The sequence below is a fragment of the Gobio gobio genome, assembly GCF_949357685.1.
Source record: "Gobio gobio genome assembly, chromosome: 17".
Lineage (NCBI taxonomy): Eukaryota > Metazoa > Chordata > Actinopteri > Cypriniformes > Gobionidae > Gobio > Gobio gobio.
Genome location: NC_137110.1, coordinates 49,436,300 through 49,448,363, shown reverse-complemented (window position 1 = coordinate 49,448,363; position 12,064 = coordinate 49,436,300). Strand labels below are relative to the sequence as shown.

Below are 12,064 nucleotides of genomic sequence, written 5' to 3'. Positions count from 1 at the left end.
ATGCAGACACGTGACGATGGAACGCGACAGACGACCAGCCACACTCCACGAGGAAAGGTGAGATTAAGTCTTGTCCTGAAGATGCATGCTAACTAAATACATTGTGTAATATGAAATATAGTAAGATGTATGTTTATTTTAGTGGTTTAATTATTTTTTGTTTAGGGTTTTATTTACTTCTCGATTGTATTTGACTTTGCTTCTTTGTCTGTCTCATTTGATGATTTGTTGCAATAATGAAAACAAATTTGATATATAAAATTGACTATTAAATATAATTTTGTTATTTTTCATATAATAGTACTTTATGTTCTACAAATTAATCCAAACAACATAGTCAGTGGTAGTGTACTAAATCATTGTTTTTCTTAAAAGTGTTTGAAATAATTAGTTCTCATTTTTTAAAATCATTATTTTATATATTTTATTTTATGTAATACATTATGACATTATTTGCCCCCGAATTGTTTTTTTTTTTTAGTGGAATGTTTTATTTTAATAATTTGTCTTCACAGAGATTTTTTGCACAATGACCGTGCATTGACACTTTATAATATTTTTATTGTGTGTTTCAAGCTCCAAAGCAGACAAAAAGCACTTTACACAAAAAGACTATTAAAAATAGTCCATATAAATCTAGCTGGTTATTGACTCAAAATCTCCCATATGCTTTAGCTCTTAAATCAAATATAGATTGACATCAATTGTGGTTACAAGACACACAAGAACCAATGGTTTTTGGCATTAATGACATTTTGATTTTTTATTTTTTTTTAAATTCTTTAATTTAATATAAAGATGTGTTCCACAGAAAAACACAATACAGGTTTGGACATGAGGGTTAGTATGTTAATTATGTGTGTTTTTGGTGAACAATTCCAGTAAGATCAACAGGATATTTTTAAATATGCTTGTTTATTTCATTCACCTTATATTTATTTTTATAATTTTTTTCCAGTCATTTCAAAAAAGAAAGTCGCCATGCTGGGAAATAAAAGACGTAGGAAACCTCTGCAGGATGCTGAGCATCACATTACCTGTGAAACCGACAAGCCTGGGCTTCGAGAGCAGTTCATCAGCAAATATAAAGGCAAGTATAAATGACTAAGCAGTTTTTTTTGCCAAAAAAAATTCACGATAATTGTTTTATATTAGTCGATATCGATAATTATCACGATAAATGTCAAATCTAATCAAATCCTAAGTGAAAGTTGTAGAAACCAGAGCATTAATTGTGGTTTTAAACTACTCTTTATTGTCAGAACAAATCATGACAAACACTTGCCAAACAGGTGAAACATTTCACAAATCAGAGGTAGAACATTCAAACATTTGTAATTTTTCCTTAAAATAAATATATTTATTGGAAAATGTTTTTCTTAGTTTCTGCATGTGCTAATGGGGGATATTGTTTCAAGTCTTGAAACAGGTTTGTGTTGCCTGACTTTGATGGCACGTATCTTCAGCCTAGTTTAGGTGCAGGCAGCAATATTAATATTAGATATGTTTTGTCTCTAAATGCAGATTTGACAATGAGTTGCATTAGTATTAGCTTCAGTTAGGAGCAGATTTACTATGTAAAATTTATGTTCATTAACAAAAACAGTAACATCTTTTAAAACGACCTCAATTTTATTTGGTAAAATGTAATATTCTGACTGTTTGAGTTTTATTAAAATTAACCATTGGTCATCCAGTATCATGCATTTAGATCAGTGGTTCTCAACCTCTCCTGCAGGGACCCCCTGACTGACCATGTTTCTGTTTTAACTCTGAAATGGCGCACCTGATTCAATTAATTAAAGGCTTAATGAGTAGTTGACTAATTGATTAATTGACTAATTCCTGTTGGGGAATTGAATCACGTGTGCCATTGCAGGGTTAAAACAAAAACATGGCCTGTCAGGGGGTCCCTGCAGGAGAGGTTAAGAACCACTGATTTAGATCATGATAACCACAGATAAAACCAGGCATAGCCTATAGCACGTTAGCCTGGCTCCGCCCGCCTACGTCCTTCCGCTCAATTTCATTTTACTTCAGTACTACGTCTGGGATTGCTGTATATTCTTAGGTTTCCAGAAATAATTTTTTTGTAGGACCAATCAGCGAACAGAGGGAGTGGCTGAGAACGATGACGTTGAGATCTTGCGCTAGTTTGAGTTGACATACGTCACGAACAAACGTTAGCGATTGGTTATGGCAGATCCAGAGTGACTCTGGGCAGATCCAATAGTTTTAAACTTCAACAGAGGTTCCGCCTACCAGGAAGTTAACGCTTGTCAATGGAGAGAGGCCAGACTCTCTGTATAAATTAAATGTACGAGAGGCTGGTAGAACCAGGCTAATAGCACGTCACTATCATGGCAAAATGTAACTATGGTTTCTATGGTATTTGTAAAAACAGTAGCCAATACATTATTAAATACTGTAACTATTTCATTAGTCCTTTAATACATTGTCTAGATTAATAATATAAAACAATTCAATATGTATATCCCACATTTCTTGATGCAGTTAATATTACTAGGCTAACGTCACAGTAAATCCATGGTAAATGATGGGAATTTGTAGACAGAAAAGCCTTCTGACTGACCACAGTGTTTCTGCTGTTTGTCAGCGCGGTTTGATCTGCCTTTAAACTGGTTTAAATCACTAAGACGTGTGTGTTCTTCGCTAAATTCAAGCGCTTCTCACTGGATATCATAACCGAGACCGATCAGAGTAAACGCATCTGCTCTAGTGAGCGCTCCCGTTTGGACTTTGAGCCGAGCAGATAAACGGTCAGTGTGGCGCGCGGGTCAAATGAGTTTGGTTACGCTTTTGGTGCATAAACATTTTTCAAAATGTATCGAACTCTTGATATCGGTTTATCGAGAAAAATTATATCGTGATAATTATCGTTATCATTTTACCGGCCAGCCCTAGTAATAACGTTAATCTACAAAACGCAAGACACTACAAAGTATTAAAGGGTTAGTTCACCCAAAATTTATCATTCTGTCAGTAATTCCTCACCCTCATGTTGTTTCAATCCCGTAAGACCTTCGTTCATCTTCTGAACACAAATGAGGATATTTTTGATGAAATCTGAGAGCTGTCTCACTCCTCCATAGGCTTTCAGAGGGAATGAATCTTGCTGGGCCAGAAAAGTTATTAAAGAGATCGTTAATATAGTCCAAGTGACTACAGTGGCTCAATCTTAAGTTTATCAAGCGACGAGAATACTTTTCGTGCGCAAAAAATAAATAAAAATAACGACTTTATTCCACTATTCATTTCCTTCTCTCTGGGCCTCGAGTAGTTCACTAGTAAAACTGCGCAGTGCGTCTGTGTTGCACGTCACCACGTAGGCTCACTATTGGCCGACGCTGGTCGTGATGCGTATGACGTACAACACAGACGCGCTGCGCAGTTTTACTAGTGAACTACTCGAGGCCCAGAGAGAAGGAAATGAATGAGCTTGAGGGTGAGTAATTACTGACAGAATTTTAATTTTTGGGTGAACTATCCCTTTAACCTATGTTCTGTGGCTTATTGAAGTGAGCATGTGTGATGTGTGACAGGAAAGTGTCCTTATTGTGGATTTAAGCACATCCAGACAGAGCGAGCATTTTCTCGACCCAAGAAACTCTTAAAAAGTGTTATCTCATGCAGAGACGGTACAATCAAAATCCTGCGTCCGAAACTGCGTGAGAGGAGAAATATGAGTGGAATACTCTTGGGCTTTATTTAACATCACAACTGACATGACATATGAAATACACAAAGTCAGATACACATATGGTTTGGTTTTGACGTCATTAACCTGATTTACTTATAAAGTCTAGTGGTTTACGTGGTTATTGGTTTGCATGTAAACCAGGACAATGGATTATTTCAATAAGGTTATCAGATCATTTTTGTTATCAGTGTATCGGTGTGCATGTAGACATGATCAATGGATTTTGGTTAAAATCCTGAAATAAGGTCCATGGTTAGTAGGGCTGGGGTAAATGATTATTATTTAAACGATTAGTCTGGCAATTATTTTATCGATTAGTCAACTAATCTAACGACTAATTGGACGATTAATATAACGATTATTTTTCTGTTGCCCGATTAATAAAAACCATAATGTATTTCAAATAAATACCAAAAAATTCAGTTTTGCACAGCAAAAAATCTTCTGCTTTACATAAAATAAAATAAGGCCAGCTTGTTTACTCTTTTACAGTACCAACATAACTCTTGTTAAAAAAATTACCAACATAACTCTTGTTAAAAAAATTCTAAAGTTGTCTAAAGTCCAAAAATACACTGCATTGCACAGTATAGACATTCCTGAGAGTGATGTGGTTAGAATAGATGTTTTAAAATGTATTATTTAAAATTAGCACGCTATTGTTTTGTTACTCTTACCTATTTTTAATAGATAGCTGTGTTCTGCAGCCGTAAACTATTCAAGCCAACATTAGATGATAACTAACTACAGCTGTCTATGTGCCAGTAGCTAACTAACGTTAACTAACCTAGCATGAACAAACTGCATGGAGAGCTAAGATGGTTAGCTAGAAACACCGAAGTGTGCAGAGCTCAAGCTACACAACACACTACACAAACATGAAATTCATTTAGTCTTTTTGCTGTTAAAGCAACATTCATTCTTATGTTCATTCATGTTTATTTGATGCTATAAATAAACTAGAATGAGGAGATGATCAGTTCACGAGCAGCTTTAACTGATGCTCTACAGTGATCTATCAGACACATTAAAGAGCCACAAAACGGTATTTATTGTTAAAATCTCTTTTAAAAAATGACCAAATTTGAAAGGTGAGACTTTGTTCAATATGTTTAATATGAAAAGTAACCGAAAAGTAACCTGGTCTGCCCTGTCTGTCAGTGCATTGTACGTGTCCTCTCTGCTCCGCGATGTGTTTTTCACTGCGTGAGAACATGATGTGGCATGAGCGCATGCGTGAGCGTGAGAGCGGCGTAGCTTGTTGGACATAGCGACAGTAACTAAGGGGGGCGGGTCTTTGCGAACGGTCAATTCTGTGAAGAAGTTGCTGTTTCGTCCTCCATTCTGCAATGTTTTGGTCTCCTACGTGTGTGTCGACACATGAATCGTCGACTTCATCGACGCGCCGCTCCGGCCTTAATGGTTAGCACAAGATCAAGATATTTTCATGTTTTGTTCTACAACATAAAATACATTAGTAATACTCTCTTGTGTGTTTTTTAAAAAAGTTTTTGATTGTCTAGGTTGCTAACAAGTGTCTAAATGGGAGACAAGGGTTGTCTGGGACATTAAACGCCATCAGCTGAACAGATAAACTCATCTAGTCACGTTCACAGTCTCGTTGTAATCACACTCTTGCAAACTGTTCTAGGTAGATTTCAGCTATGTGTTGACCAACACGTTTTTTCATATTTTTTCAATTGTTTTCAATGTTTTCACCCACGTTTTTAAAACGCCATGAGTGTACGAGGTGCTGAGTGTTTTTTTCACGCTGAAGCGCTGAGCGCCATTTTTTACTGGTCAACGAGAGTTGAAGAATGTTAAACATTTTTTACCCAACCGTCCAATCACAGAGGAGGAGCGGTGGGACTAATACCACTCTGACCAACTGTCACAACATTCTTTCTGCACAACAACATCAACCAGCAAAGCTAACCGAGCAAAATGGATGGAAAATTTATATTGCTGTTCTCTGAACATATTATCTGTGAAATCAGTTACAAGTAAACTATGCCGTGGATATTCTGTATCATAGCAATGAAGCATCTCAACTGAAAAAAAACGCTGTGCTGCCAAAATGCTTTTCAGCTGGCTAAAATGCTTTGCTGGACACAAGGCCTAAGGGATGTACACGGCACACAATCAGTCAAACATACATTGCAACTAGGGCTGTAGCGATACACTAATCTCACGATACGATACACGATATTCAGCTCACGATATGATATATATCACGATATTCAGCCAACGATACGATTCGATATAATTCGATACACTTGCATCATTTTCTGAAAGATTTAAAGGGGACGTAGGGGTGGGCGATATGGCAAAAATATCATATCACAATTTTTTTCAGGAAAATCACGATTCACGATTTTATCATGATTATTTTTCATGTTGGTTTTACTATTTTGCAAGTGACTGAGCATTACAGCCAAACTAATGTCCCTATTTTAAAAATAAAGCCTTATAGGTAACACAATATAAGAATGGCAGACATTTAGGCCAAAGTGGCGAAGATAAAAATCATTATTAAAGTCATAATGATCATAAAGGCATTATTTTCTTTGTTATTAAGAAGAAGCTAGGTGTATTAACAGTAGCATTGAAGAAAGTAATTAAATGAACAAATATTAAATTATAAATTGTACATTGATTCTTATTAAAATTCTCAGTCAAGAACAGTGAGTGATTTCCTCTTTGTGTTTTATTAACATTAAAGGAATAGTTCTCCCAAAATTTTAATGGTCATCATTTACTCTCTCTCTTGTTTTAAACTCGGATAAGTTTCTTTCTTCTGTTGAAAATAAAAGTTGAAAAGTTATTTTGAAGAATGTGTGTAAGGGTGTATAACCAAACAGTTGATGTACCCCAGGGACGAACTATAGTATTTTTTTCCTATGGAAGTCAATGGGGACCAGCAACTGTCTGGTTACCCACATTCTTCAAAATAATATCTTCTTTTGTGTTCAGCACAATAAAGAAATGAATACAGGTTTGGAACAACATTAGAGTGAGTAAATAATGACAGAATTTTTATTTTTGCGTGAACTTTCCCTTTAAGGACAAGCAGCAGAATGTTTACTATTGGCTACTGTGTCTCACGTGATGCGTCAGATTTTTTGCTTTCACTTTAGACATAACCAACTTTGTTTATGTAAACCTTGTGTATTAGCGCAATAAGACTCGAAATATAACTTAGTCCAGTAACCAGGCCCAGGTTACTCTGCGCTGTTAGACAGGCTGATAGTGCCTATGTGCTTCACGTGTTCGTGCTCAGAAAAGCGCTCATTAGAACAGCGCATCAGCTGTTCTAACGAGCATCAGATTCAGCACGCTATCAGCATCAGCACGAGACTATAGCGGCTGGCTGACCAAATCACACGTGCGAGGATGCCATTCTGTGCGCGGATACTGTTCTTTGCCCGCGTATCCTGTGCACGCGCCTAGATTGTATGTGCGCGAGTTTTGAGACGCCATACAAATCGCTCGTCCTGCAACGCGAACGGGGGTAAACACGGGGGATTTGAATGGGACTATATGTATCGTTACTCGCGGCTTAAAAATCGATACTTTCTTGGGAAAAAAAATATCGATTTATATCGCAGAATCGATAAAAATCGCCCAGCCTTAATTGCAACAATGTAGAAACATTATTACACAAGGATATGGATTTTATATAGGGTTCTAAAATCCTATAAGGTTTTTGTGGAGGGAACTAGGGGAGGTGAACTACCGGGTTGGCCTGCAAAAATACGCCATCACTGCAGCACTCTGTTTTAAACAATATATAGCCATGATAATATTGTTTGTGTAAGAAAATTTATGTAATTTTAACTGTAGAATTTTAAGACTTAAAAGTATGAAAAGCAAAGCATGCTTTGAGATTAGCCTGGCTGACTATTTTCCTTCAGTAATTTCCCTTCTACATCATATAATGTACATCATATGGTAGAGAACTTTTAGTAATAATCAAAATAATAGTTGACATTAAAGAAACTGAAGCTAATGTATTTCTGCTCTTCAGGGCGTGGAGTTTTCACCACTGGAGCTTTTTTCAGAGGTGATTTTGTTCTTGAATACAGAGGTGAACTTCTGAGTTCACAGGAGAGTCTGGACCGAACTGAACACTACACTGAAGCTGAGAACACGTTCCTGTTTGATTTTCAGTGGCATGGCAAAAATTGGTGGTGAGTACAGAACTGTTGGATTGATGTATTAGGGATGCTAAAATATCTGGAACAGTAAGATACTTAGTTTATGCCTGTAGTTCTGTTCGCTCATTTCTTTTGGTCTGGATACGCTTAGTGTTCAGATTGGCATTTCTATCGTCGAACCTAAGTTATGCTTGACCAGTCTGTCCTTTTTAGGGTCACATCTTTCTGTTTTTAGTTGATTTACATGTCTCTGGTCCATGTTACGTTCATATTTCATTTGAACTGCACCAGAGTTCATTTGGAAGCCAACTTAGACAATTCTTTTCAGCATCTCAGTCCGCTTGTTTGGTCGCACCAGGTTTCAGATGGCAGCGTTCACATTTATTTAAATGCACCACATTAACAGTCTAAAAAACATCAGCATTCTTTTTTTTTGAAAGACGATGTCCTGTAGCTTACTAATGTAAGCTCTCCAAGCTACTGCTCTCCACAGAACATAAAATATTCATTTTATTTAATTTTTCGTGTTCGCGTTTGAGGAAAAAACAATGTTGACGTGACCGCTCTGAAAGCGGCACTAAAAGCATGCTTTAAAACTTTCATAGAAACCTCAAACAGAAAACACAAAGCCTTTCTTTGATGTGAATTTCGTTTTGTATTAATTGTATCTTAATTTTAATCAATGTTTCATTAGCCAAATTTAGCCTAGATTTAATAAATAATAGGCCTAAGTAGGCTAAATATAGCAGACAAAACCTAATCACGACACGGTGATATCACGACATAACTGCAGCTAGTCTCATAAAAGGCTCTAAAATCAACGCTAACAGGCTACTTAACTTGGCTAAAATAAAATCCATAGATATAAAACACTTAAAGCATATCCAGACAGTTAGTTTAATAAATGTTTATTTATTAAACCACAGTGAGTATGCTAAAACAATTTTTTTTGGTGGCAGGCCCATGGCTGCTCACAACAGCGCTCTCAAACGAAATGAGCAATAGCCTACAATCTAAACAAATTAAATTAATTCCAAAACAAACTTGTAGGTTATCTTAACGTTACCTCAAAAATGCACCACAGAACATGGCCATTCTTTTTTCCAGTAGTTTCCAACAGTTAAAAGAAAATAAGGTCCAACCAAACGAAAAACATCAGTAGTTTCCAACAGTTAAACGAAAATGAAGTTCAATCAAACGAAAAGTTAGAACAGTCTCTTACAGAGCATCGTGGAGAAAAAGAACAGCATCCACAGTGAGGTGAATCGAATTGCGCAAACCTTCTGTGCGCGTGCGCGAGACTGTCATGTCAGTCATATGTCAGTGTAGCCTGGGAAAACCCAGACAATTTCCGGCAAATTTAGATTTGCTCTGCAAGTTAGTCTGGCAAAGAGCCCATTCAAGCCCATTTCTAATGCCGAGAAATCACGGCACCAATCAGAAACGTTGGGACGGGCTTTACACGATGACGACAGCGAAGCGAGGAAATCACAAACAGAGAATTGCTGTCAGAGTTTCAGATGTTTCTCCGTCGTTCTGATAAATAAACCCAGAAATAAGTTTTTATAAGCTGTCGACCCCAAAAAATGAGCGTTTGGAGGACATAAAAGTGGATACAGACTGGAACGAGCAAATTGTCAAGTCAAGTCAAAGTTTATTTATATAGCACTTTTTAAAAAACAGGTGTTTAACAAAGTGCTGTACACACATATCCGTTATCAATAATGCACTCAACCAACATGACTTAAAATAAAAGGAATAAAAAAACAACCATAAAACAATACTCTCACATAGCATCAAATGCCAAACTGTAGTAGTAGGTTTTGAGATTCGATTTAAAAATAGCAAGGGTTTGAGCCTGTCTGATATGCAGGGGCAAACTATTCCAGAGCTTCGGTCCAGCTACAGCGAATGCTCTTTCACCTCTGCTTTTTAGTTTCACACGAGGGACAACCAACAGCAAATGGTCAGCAGACCTAAGCGCTCTTGACAGAGCGTATTTCCTAATCAGTTCTGACATATACTTAGGAGCAAGGCCATGAAGTGATTTAAAAAAAAAACTCAAAATTAAAAATTAACAAAAATCTAAATTTTGAAGTTAATTCTAAAATAGAAACACTTCGTGGATACCATTTAAACATAAAAATGCATTCAACTGTTCAAATACAACCTTTTCGAGTAATTTAGACAAGAACGAAAGTCTAGAGATGGGTCTAAAATTAGCAAAGACTGATGGATCCAGATTACTTTTCTTGATAACCGGTTCCACCACTGCATGTTTAAAAGATTTGGGTACAACTCCCGTAGCCAGGCTACTGTTAATAATAGCAAGAACCGAAGAGCTAATAGCATCAAATGCATCCTTTAAGAGTCGTGGAGGAACAATGTCAGTGTGACATGTAAATAATTTCATTTTACCAAGAGTCTCCCTCAATGAGACAAGGGACACCGGCTCAAACTGATTTAAGACAGCAGGGCGCTCGAAATTAATAGGTTGGAAAATCAGCGAAGATGATATATTTGATCTAATAGCATCAATCTTCTCAATAATTTTTTTTTTAGAAATTGTTCACACAGCGACCCCCGTGACTGTGCCATAAGGCATCAGAGTACAGCGAGAGCGATTGGAGAGCAGGAGGACTCAGCCAGAGCAGATTCTCCAGAGCGACTCACGAGCTCTGCTGATGACACAGCTAATCCACGATTGGCAGAGTACACCGATTGACAACGATCACGTGCGTTTCATGTTTCTTCTCACACCTTCAGTTCCACTAAGGATCACAAATCTGTTCTTTATAACATCAAAATAAAACAATGTACACCCCACTTCACTGGTATTTAGGCTTATGTTGAATTTTATTCTTGTACAAACAGACACTGTATTAAGCAGTGCATGTATTGAATGAAAATGTCTCTGAAATATCTGTATTTGGAAAATAATGCGTTTATTCCACTTCAGCTGTGGTAAAGTATGCAAACTTAGCATGAGCGTCACTACGGGAAGCAGAAAGTGTCTGACATCACATCTCAGTTTTCAGCTCTTCTCGTCTGCACACGGCAACTCTCACCAATAGGTTACATCCAGCCACAGCCCATGTCCAGCACAGCTAATATAAAGGATGAATAGAGGGAGTGAATGTAAAGAGGATGAAAAGAGGGAGGTGTAAAGCGGGTGAAAAGAGTGCGGAGTAGAGTTAAAGAGGATGAAGAGGAGGAGTAAAGCGGGTAAAAAGATGGAGGAGTAGAGTTAAAGAGGATGAAGAGGAGTAAAGAGGGAGGAGAGAATGTAAAGGAGGAAGTAGAGAGATTTTGAAGAAGGGTAGATGAGGAAGTACAGAGGATAGTTGGGCATTGAGAAGCATTTCCACCTCCAAGTTAATATTTCATTGTTCTTTAAAAAAATATATAAATTTTGTCATAAACTGCAATGTGCACGTTCAACATAATGTGTCCAAGAATGTTAATAATAATAAAGAGTCATTTAATCGGAGTGTGTGTGTCACTCGAGTCCGCAAAGGGTAATTTAATCGGAGTGTGTGTCTCTCGAGTCCCCAAAGGGTCATTTTAATCGGAGTGTGTATGTCACTCGAGTCCTCAAAGGGTCATTTAATCGGAGTGTGTGTGTATCTCTTGAGTCCCCAAAAGGTCATTTAATCGGAGTGTGTGTGTCACTAGAGTCCCCAAAGGGTCATTTAATCAGAGTGTGTGTGTCACTCGAGTCCCCAAAGGGTCATTTAATCGGAGTGTGTGTCACTCGAGTCCCCAAAGGGTCATTTAATCGGAGTGTGTGTATCACTCGAGTCCCCAAAGGGTAATTTAATAGGAGTGTGTGTGTGTCACTAGAGTCCCCAAAGGGTCATTTAATAGGAGTGTGTGTGTCATTAGAGTCCCCAAAGGGTCATTTAATCGGAGTGTGTGTGTATCTCTTGAGTCCCCAAAAGGTCATTTAATCGGAGTGTGTGTGTCACTAGAGTCCCCAAAGGGTCATTTAATCAGAGTGTGTGTGTCACTAGAGTCCCCAAAGGGTCATTTAATCGGAGTGTGTGTATCACTCGAGTCCCCAAAGGGTCATTTAATCGGAGTGTGTGTGTCACTCGAGTCCCCAAAGGGTCATTTAATCAGAGTGTGTGTGTCACTCGAGTCCCCAAAGGGTCATTTAATAGGAGTGTGTGTGTCACTAGAGTCC

The 12,064-nt window shown here is 37.5% G+C and overlaps 1 long non-coding RNA gene across 2 annotated transcripts; it reads left to right on the top strand.

Moving 5' to 3' along the window:
* The first annotated feature begins 7,233 nt into the window (after window positions 1–7,233).
* On the top strand, window positions 7,234–11,368 carry LOC307140426. 2 transcript variants are annotated; one of them, XR_013818247.1, is made up of 3 exons: window positions 7,234–7,672; window positions 7,749–7,911; window positions 10,441–11,368. It is a non-coding gene; the product is annotated as an uncharacterized lncRNA (long non-coding RNA). The 2 variants fall into 2 exon arrangements; XR_013818248.1 differs by having other exon boundaries at window positions 7,234–7,911.
* Window positions 11,369–12,064: the final 696 nt, after the last annotated feature.